The 9,438-nt window shown below is 42.5% G+C and overlaps 1 pseudogene; it reads left to right on the forward strand.

Annotated features, from left to right (window-relative positions):
* The first annotated feature begins 1,681 nt into the window (after positions 1-1,681).
* On the forward strand, positions 1,682-8,340 carry LOC129509392 (E3 ubiquitin-protein ligase TRIM41-like; annotated as a pseudogene).
* The last annotated feature ends 1,098 nt before the right edge of the window (positions 8,341-9,438 follow it).

Below are 9,438 nucleotides of genomic sequence, written 5' to 3' on the forward strand. Positions count from 1 at the left end.
GCAATTCTTAATTTTCTTTAGGGGAACAGTTATTATCATCAAACATCTGAAGGAAATCTAGTCCATTTATTTTACTTGTTTTGACATCTGCAGATAATGACAAGCTACAGGGAAAAACAGGTTTAAGGATGGTAGCAATTAGTTAATTTGTCACTGATTATTAAAAAATAACATATGCAGCTCTGTGGTTCTCCGGAGGGGAGAGTTACAAATTACCACGGTTGTTGTCGCCACTGCCACGGCTGGTGTTATTGTTGTTTTTAAAGAATTGTAGCCTCCATGTGTTTGTGAAGAGTAATATGGTTTGAGGTCTGTCAGGTTGCCATAGTCACCTCAGTGCCCTTCCACCAGCAAGATGTGATGTGCTGGGAGCGAGAATTATGAAAGAGCCCACATACGTAACTACAACCTGGAAGCAGTTGAGTCGAAACAGACTCTTCCCTTCCCACAATTCCCTGCCTTGCTCATTTTTGATACATTGAACAAAATGCACCTGCTTCCAGCCCTCTAGCCCTCTCCCACTTGTGTTCTCTCCAGCACAATCATCTTCCCCAACTCCCCTGACTCCCTTAGTTCCCCTTCACTGGGCTCTTTTGAACCCTTGGAAACACATTCTCATTCAACCCTTCTGGCAACACTTCCTCTATGTTCTCTTCTAAACCGAAACCTAGATTTTCCCTAATAATGATGATACTGAACTCAAGTGTGCAGAGATCCTGGTGACATCAGCTTTTTTCTTTCCCTTATCGCACCCCTACTCCCATCATCCCAATATGTTAGAACTAGACGTAGGTGACTATCAGTCTCAATATTTCTGCTTCCTCTACTATTCCACTATTTTCTCTCAAGGTCTCCTCCCTCCTTTTAACTTCCCCTGTCTAGTTATGCCATCTCATTCTGATCTGTCTTCTAACCTCTGGAGAAGGTTAGAAACCACTCACCTTGCCTGTTGGTCCTGTCCTCTCTTATCCCCCTGAGAGATTAAACATGAACTAGACCCCCTCACCCGCAGTCACCCTGAAGTTACTTAATCTACTGCATTCCAAAACTCTTGCTTCACTTCCATCTTTTGTGGATTTTAGCTCCACTTCCAGGCCCAGATCCAATGTTTCCAGCATTGTGATAACTTTCCTACAACTTGACTGCCATTCTCTCTGCATCCCCAAAGCATGGGGGCAGCAGGATGTAGTGCTTGGTGATGTGGTCTCTGGATTAAACTACACAGGGAAGGTCCTGGCTTTACCATGTACGGCTTCTGTGATTCAGAGCAAGATATTTAACCATTCCAGACCTTAGTTTCCTCATCCACAAAATGATGAAAAATATCACTTATTTCAGAGGGTTCTTATGAGGATGGAAAAAGATAACTTCTGGGTATAATTTAGACCAGTTCAAGTAAGAGAAAAGCCAACTCAGACTGGCATTAAAAAAGTCCAGAAGAAAGGTAGGCTTCAAGCTCGGTTTGACTTAGTGCTTCAATCATAGGATCAAGGATCTAATTTCTTTATCTCTCCCTCTCCTCTTCATTCTAAGGTGTCAGATTTGGCCTAAGCTTTATTTGCCCTTATAGTTATGAGAGGCAATCATTAGATCACAGGCTTCCTCATCCAAAACAAAGGAGTGAACAAAATGATGATATCAAAAAGCTCTCCCAGAATAGTGAAGGAGAACTTTTTTAGACATGCTCAAAAAGCCTCTCATGGCCCATTGTCCAGAAATGACTAACAAGCCCATCCTTAATACTGCTCAGAGCAGAGGATTTCCTGAATTGGTTCACGTAAACCAATCTGTTCAAATAGACCAATCACTGTACCATAGGAGAGGGGAATTACAAATCCCAGAAAATATCTTTCTACTCACAAATTACACAGTAAGTACGACCTGGGGGAGAAGAGGAGAATGGATGCTGGAGAGATAACCTAACACCCACGAGGGGGAGTCAAGTCCTTAGCTAACAATAGGCAATTAGTAACATTATACTAATATTAGCATTATTATGCCATTTTTACCTTTAGATCATTACTTCTCATTCTTTTTGTATTGTCATTTATTGTTTACATGATTGCTTCTTTATGCTGTCCTGTCCTCGTCCTCGAGCTTGTAAAATCCTTAAGGCAGTGTGCTTTATTGATTTTTTTTGCCACTAGCATGGCCCACCCCAAATTCTGTACCTGGTAGGGTACATAAAAATATAGCTTCAATAAATGCTGGTTGAATACATGAATAGACTATAAAAATGGTTCTACCCAGTGACAAAGTCTCTCTCTCTGGCAGAAATTAGAGATTACACAATGCTCTTATGCCCTTCAGTACAGAACAATTTAATACACTTTAATAATGTTCTTTCTTATACAAAATAATATTACCAACCCACCATTGATTACACAGGCACAGAGAGTGTCTTTGGTAGTTTCTAACTGATCAGTAAAAGTTCATTCTTTACCACAATTACATGCAATTTATCCTTTTTCAAATTTTCCTTCACAATAACTTTTGAAATAAATGATCCCATTTGACCAGACTAGATGCACTGCAAAACATACAAGGAGACACATGATGTTTTTGGTCTGTGTACCCTTACAATGAAAGCTAAAAAATCTTCAAATCAGTATATTTTTTACTAAGACCTATAGTTCTCAAAACCATAAATTATCAGGAAAAACTCCAAAATTACAGTGTGAAGTTATAATATATTTATATAGGAAAAGACTTCCCTGGTAAGATTAACCTTTAAAATGTCCCATTTTCCATAAAATACACTTGAATTTTAAACCAACATAAAGAGAAATAATACCTTACACTGCCTTATTATTTTTTTTAGTAAATAACATCATTTCCAAACAAGTTTATTTTAATACTTCTGAAAAGCAGGTAATATTAGCAATTCCATAATAATACAACTAGCAAATGTGTAGTTGTAATTTTTAGATAGATACGGTAAATGACTTTGTATGTGAGACTTTTTTTGATTCTTTGCATTTATTTTAAAGTCTATAGGATTTCAAAATTGAATTACCTGAAAACTATCTTTTTAAAAATATATTATTAAACTTGAAAATGTCTTTGAGAGAAGAAAAGCATGTGAAAGACTATAAAACATACTGGCTGTCTAAAAGTAAAATGAAGGAAAATATGGATTCCTTGTCTTTTAACTGAAAGGCTGTAGCCGTGCAGAACCTTTGCTTCTTGTCTGTAGAGACCATGCAGTGAATTTTAAGAGTGGAATCTGATGAAAGAGTAAAACAAGAAATGTTTAGAGAATATAAATTAGTCAGACCATCTGAACTTCATGAAAAGACAGTAATAAATTTTAAAATCATAATTATAGCACATGAGCACAATCCAGTTGACACTACATATATAAAGCTATATCGTACATTTTATATCTAATAATCCACATGCATGACCAGTCACATTTTTATTTCACATGCGTCTTAAAACTGCCACTGTGGTTTATCTCTAGCCACAAGCTTTTCACCACACAAACAGAGTAAAGCCTCTGAAAATAATGAAACAACATGAAGGATAGATAGTACGACGAACGCAGTGGACAGTAGTATATCCCCATAGAATTTGATGCCTGATCCAACTCCATGAAGTAGATATTGTTACCTGAGGCCAAGATGTTAAATAATTTTTCTCTATGCTTCTGAGTATTGGCAATCAGTCCCAAAGTCCCTGACTGCATTGTAATGTGAGGTTTAACCAATAAATCTCTTTCCCAAAGCAAAATCCAGCAGAGAATGTAGGCACCATTGATCTCACACAGCGGACTAAATAGCCAAAAGGCTGTGCACTGTAAGTTATTCTATTACCTCTGTTGGATCTGGGTGATGAGTCACTCGGGTGAAGCTTTTGATGTTTCCTCAGTAATCAGCCTGCTTGATGGAGCAGTCAAAGTTCATTCAAACCCACCCTTCCGACAGCCTCCACTCTGGCTTCCTTGGCGACCCTAAGTATAGAAACATTTTAGGATGAAACCAAGACAATATAAAGAGCCCTAACCTCAGTAATTGTGTATAAAACGACCTCTTGGAGATGCTCAATATCACAATGAAGAGAAAAATTAAATGCCTTTTTGTCCATAAAATTTAAACAATGTGAATTTTTTAAAAAAAGGAAAATTTCTCACTTGTGGGAGGATAAATTGATGCACTCTTGTTGGATCTAAATTTTAAACATGCATACATTTTGAACCAGTAATTCCATTTCTATAAATATATCTCTAGAAAAGTGTTCAAAGATACATACAGAAGATATTACAGTGTTGAATAAGGAAGTATCTAAATTTATTACAGTAAATCCAGGCAATAGAATCTCTGATGACTATAGAAAGAATTGGGTAAATCTATATACATGAGTATGGAAAATATCCTAATTATATTGTGAAGTGAGGAAAAGCATTTTGGATAATAATATCCATAGTATGATTCCTATTTTGCACATTATGACTCCATTTTGTGAAAAGAATATATATATATATATATGGGGAGGGGGAAGGATCAAAGGACCTTAACTTTCCCCTTTATCTTCTTATTAAAATTTTTGTACCATGAGAGGAGCAAGAAATTCTCTTCTTCCTTACCTTGCTTGTATGAAAGTAAAAATAGATGATATAAATGTCCACTGTAAAGACCGTGTCAGGCACCAGGAACCCATGAAAATTGGTTCTCCTGGGAATCCCTGGGTGGCTCAGCGGTTTAGTGCCTGCCTTTGGCCCAGGGTGCGAGTCCTGGGATCGAGTCCCACGTCAGGCTCCCAGCATGGAGCCTGCTTCTCCCTCCACCTGTGTCTCTGCCTCTCTCTCTTTCTCTCTCTCTCTATGTCTGTCATAAATAAATAAATCTTTAAAAAAAATTGGTTCTCCTATTCAAACATAAGCATGTATGTGTGCATGAGCGCACACACACACACACACACACACTACCACTCCCACCACCACCACTACCATCACCACTTCCGTCTAATGCCTTCTAAATACTAATACCATTTTACATGCCACCAACTTTCCAGGACATCTCCATTATCTCCTAGATATCCTTATTTTAAGGAAGGATTGAAGGAAGGGACAGAGATATGAGTTCATTTGGACATTGCTGTTCCCAGATATTTAGCTTAAGTTTTTCAAAAGAGAAAGTCAGAATCTTGTATTTTATTTTCCGTTTCCAAAACAGTGAACAAAAAAATCTTCCCAGGTACTATCAGTGACATACAGAAATGCTCCATCTTGCAACCTATTTCAATCAATCTTGAAAAAAAGATCGGGATGGGAACACTCAAATATACCAATACTACTATTGAAAATCACAAGAATGATGAAACTTTGTGTAAAATAATGTTGAAATAACATTCAGGGAATTGTGGGTTCTGACAAGCAGTGAGATTTATGACTCCTTTCCTCCATCCCAAATCAGAGAAACAGTAAAAATACTACCTTCCAGGTGAATGGCCTCTGAAAGAAATGATCTCACATCCTAGCAGTAAAGAAATTTCAAGCAAGCATCCTCCATAGATTTTTATCTATTTATAAATTATATATATATGTCATAACACTGTATTAATATTATTAGTATATGTAATGTTAATATTTAATTAGCAAATATAAAAATTGAAATTAAAATGAAGGAAATTTTAAATATATAGAAAATCAAGTTTCTAGGATTTTCTTTCCACACTCACCCAATGAGATATTGTTCCAAAATATTAAATAGTAACTATGACAGTGTCTCATACACAATTATAAAATCTACATCCCTAAAATATTACAACTTAAGTTATTTCGCCAATGAAAGGTTTCAGGACAACCCTTGCTGCTGAAATGCCTCCTTTGTTGGCTGAGGATATAGAATTAAATTGAGAAGATAGATTATTCTTCTTTCAGTTGGTAGGCGAGGGGAAAGATAGATAATATTTACTGAGTGCCTTCTAGGTATCAAGCACTGCTAACAGTCCTGAAACATAATGTTCCCAAAACTCTATGTGGTAGATGATCTTACTCGTCCCATTTTACACATCAGAAACTAAAGATTAAAGGCCCTAGATCAGCCAGCTAGAAATTGTTAAGATACATTATCAGAATCTAGTTTGGCTCATTCCAAAATCTAAACCTTTAATTAGTCCTATTTACTGCTTAGAAAAGGAAAATATTAGAAGTCAAAAATGTGTAGCTGTAGTTATAGAATGTGAAATCATAAAACATTACATAGTCAAAAAGATGAGAAGCAATCTGAGAGTTAGGTCTTCTCTTCCTATTGTCTCTGAGCTTATCACTCTACTGCTACATAGAAAGATTTTCCTGTACCTGGAGATGAAGCTGGACCCACTGTATTTATCACCAGGCACGGTAAACTCTAAGAACTTCAGTAAGGAAGGTTCATGAGAAAGTTTTTCCACACATTTTCGAGTCGTCTCCTTATAGCCTCATATTACTTCTTTCAAATTAAAAGCAAAACACCACATATTTTTTTAAAAACTTTAAATAATGCATACAGAATATGTGACAAATTCTTCTTCAGAGAAAGGTGGTCTGTGGCAGTAGTCTCAAAGGGAGAGAAATCTGGCTCTCAGCAAACATTTGGCAATGTCTGGAGACGGTTTTAGTTACACAAATGAGAGTGGGCATACTATGGGCATCTAGTGGGCAGGAGCCAGGATTCTGTTAAACAACGTAGGGACGCCCGGGTGGCTCAGCGGTTGAGCATCTGCCTTTGGCTCAGGGTGTGATCCCGGAGACCTGGGATCGAGTCCCACATCAGTCTCCCCGCAGGGAGCCTGCCTCTGCCTCTGCCTATGTCTCTGCCTCTCTGCCTCTCTCTCTGTGTGTGTGTCTCATAAATAAATAAAATCTAAAAAAAAAAAAAAATAAGCAACCGGGACAACATGGACTACATGTGGGAGGAGGAGGACGAGGAGGAAGATTTGGACTACTACTTGGGGGACGTGGAGGAGGACCTGAGAGGGGAGGATGAGGAGGACGAGGAGGAAGTACTGGAGGAGGACGAGGAAGAGGAGCTACCACTGCCCCCGCCTCCAGCCCCTCGGAGGTGCCTCACCTGCCCCCGGTGCCGAAAGAGCCCTCGCAGGAGGAGCTTCCGCCCCAACCTGCAGCTGACCAACATGGTCCGGGTGATTCGGCAGATGCACCCAAGTCCTGGGCGAGGGAGCAAGCAGGGCATTTGTCCAAAACACCAGGAAGCCCTGAAGCTCTTCTGCAAGGTGGATGAAGAGGCCATCTGTGTGCTGTGCTGAGAATCCAGGAGCCACAAACAGCAAGCACAGCGCGGTGCCATCGGACCAGGTGGTGCAGGAGTACAAGGCCAGACTGCAGGGGCATGTGCAGCCACTGGGGACGCCCCCAGAGGCCGTGCAGAAGATGAAGGCCGAGGAGGAGAGGCGGCTGACGGAGCTGAAGAGCCAGATGAAGTCAGAGCTGGCCGCGGTGGCCTCGGAGTTCGCCGGCTGACACGGTTTCTGGCTCAAGAACAGGCCGGGTTGGAGCGGCGCCCCCAGGAGTGCAGGAGCAGCTGGGCCACCTGCTGGCGAGGCCCGGAGCGGAGCCAGCAGGGGGTGGGGGCTATGGCTGCTCCAGGACGTCCAGGAGACTTTGAATAGCTGTGAAGAGGTGCGGCTGCAGCCTCCAGAGGTCTGGTCCCCTGACCCGGGTCAACCCCATAGCCATGACTTCTTGACAGATGCCATCGTGAGGAAAATGAGCCCTATGTTCTGTCAGGCTGCCCCAGGGGACCTGACGCTGCACCCTGCCACGCCTCACTCAGCCCTGATGCTGTCCCCTGCCCGCCGGGGGCTGGTCTGGCAGAGCGGCGGCAGGAGGTTCCTGACCATTCCAACCTTCTCAGCCGACTGCTGTGTCCTGGGGGCCCAAGGCTTCCGTTCTGGCTGCACTCCTGGGAGGCAGAGGTGGGCGGGCCGCAGGGTTGGGCGGTGGGCGCTGCCCGTGAATCGACCCATCAGAAGGAGCAGGTGGGCTCTGGGGGGTCGTCTGTGGGCAGTGGGGACGCCAGCTCCGCGCGCCATCGCCATCGCCACCGCCGCCTCCACCTGCCCCAACAGCCCCTGCCCCAGAGGCAAGTGCGATGCGTGGGCACCAACGGCAAACGCTACGAGGCACAGAGCTCGACGCAGCAGACATCGCTGAGCCCAAGTGAGAAACCACGGCGCTCGGGCGTATACCTGGACTGTGAGGCTGGGCGCCTGGGCTTCTACAACGCGGAGACTTTGGCCCATGTGCATACCTTCTCAGCTGCTTTCCTGGGCAAGCCTGTCTTCCCTTTCTTTCCGGTGCTCTCCAAGGGCACCCCCATCAAGCTCTGCCTTGATTAGCCTGCCACTCGCAGGGGCCCCTCTGATTAGCACTTGGGGGGGGGGTAGGTGGTGGTGGAGGGTGGCCCGTAAGTTTGGGGGCTCAAAGGCTCCTTCCAATTTTTGTTGCTTCCTGCTCCTTTGACCCAGGCCCGCTTCTCCCTCTAGGAGCCTAAAGAACCCTCCTGGCCTGCAGCTTGGCCTTCTCTCACCTGCAGTGTCTGTCCAACAGGTCTGCATGGGTCCCTGATGAGAACAGCTGCTTGGTTTTCCTTCCCTCTGTCCACCCAGGGGTCTGAGTTTTGAGTAGGGGATGGGAGATTTAACTCCATTACTTAACTTCCCTTTCCCTGCTCTTCAACCTTAGTTCCCAGGCTGGGGTACTTGGGCATGATTCAGGTCTGCCCCCATTCCAATTCCGTTTTCTGATGCAAATTTTAGCTAAGGGATTTGGAAGCTTTTGGGGGGGACGCAGGTTGGGTAAAAGGGTAGAGCTGGGTAATAAATGTCTACTCTAGGGGAAGTAGGAGGGATTCAAAACTCCTTCCATCCCCAATTTTTACCTCCATAGACTGGCCAGATTTTAGCTTGAGATCTAGATTGGCTGACATGATTGAAACTAGATACCATTGTAGCACCCAATAAATTATTTTCTCCCCCTTCCTTTTTTCCAGCACTCAAACTAGGAATAAAGCTCACCCCACCCAACTCCTTTAGGTCTTTTTCACTGCCAGGCTCCTTTCCCCTTTGTTCAGTGGAGTTCCTTGTGTCAATTTTCAGCCTCATGTCTTTAGTTCTCTCCATTTGGTGAGCCTTGACCAGGAGCCTGGGGACAGGGGTTTGGATCCTCAGAAGAGCCTTGGGTATAATATATTTTTCTAGTAACCCCTTGCCTTCTGTCACTTGTCAGCTTTTGTCCTCTACTTTGATGGCAGAGGTCAATTTATGTTCCTGGGGAAAAGGGAAGAGGGGTTGTGTTGTGGAAATAAAAAGTTTATTTGCTTAAAAAAAAAAAAAAAACTAAAGTCCACAAGACAGTCCCCTATAACAAAAATAATTATCTTTCCCAAAATGTCTGTAGTACCAAATTTGAAGAACTTTGCTCTGAGGAATAATCAT

The sequence above is a fragment of the Nyctereutes procyonoides genome, unplaced genomic scaffold, assembly GCF_905146905.1.
Source record: "Nyctereutes procyonoides isolate TBG_1078 unplaced genomic scaffold, NYPRO_anot_genome, whole genome shotgun sequence".
Classification (NCBI taxonomy): Eukaryota; Metazoa; Chordata; class Mammalia; order Carnivora; family Canidae; genus Nyctereutes; species Nyctereutes procyonoides.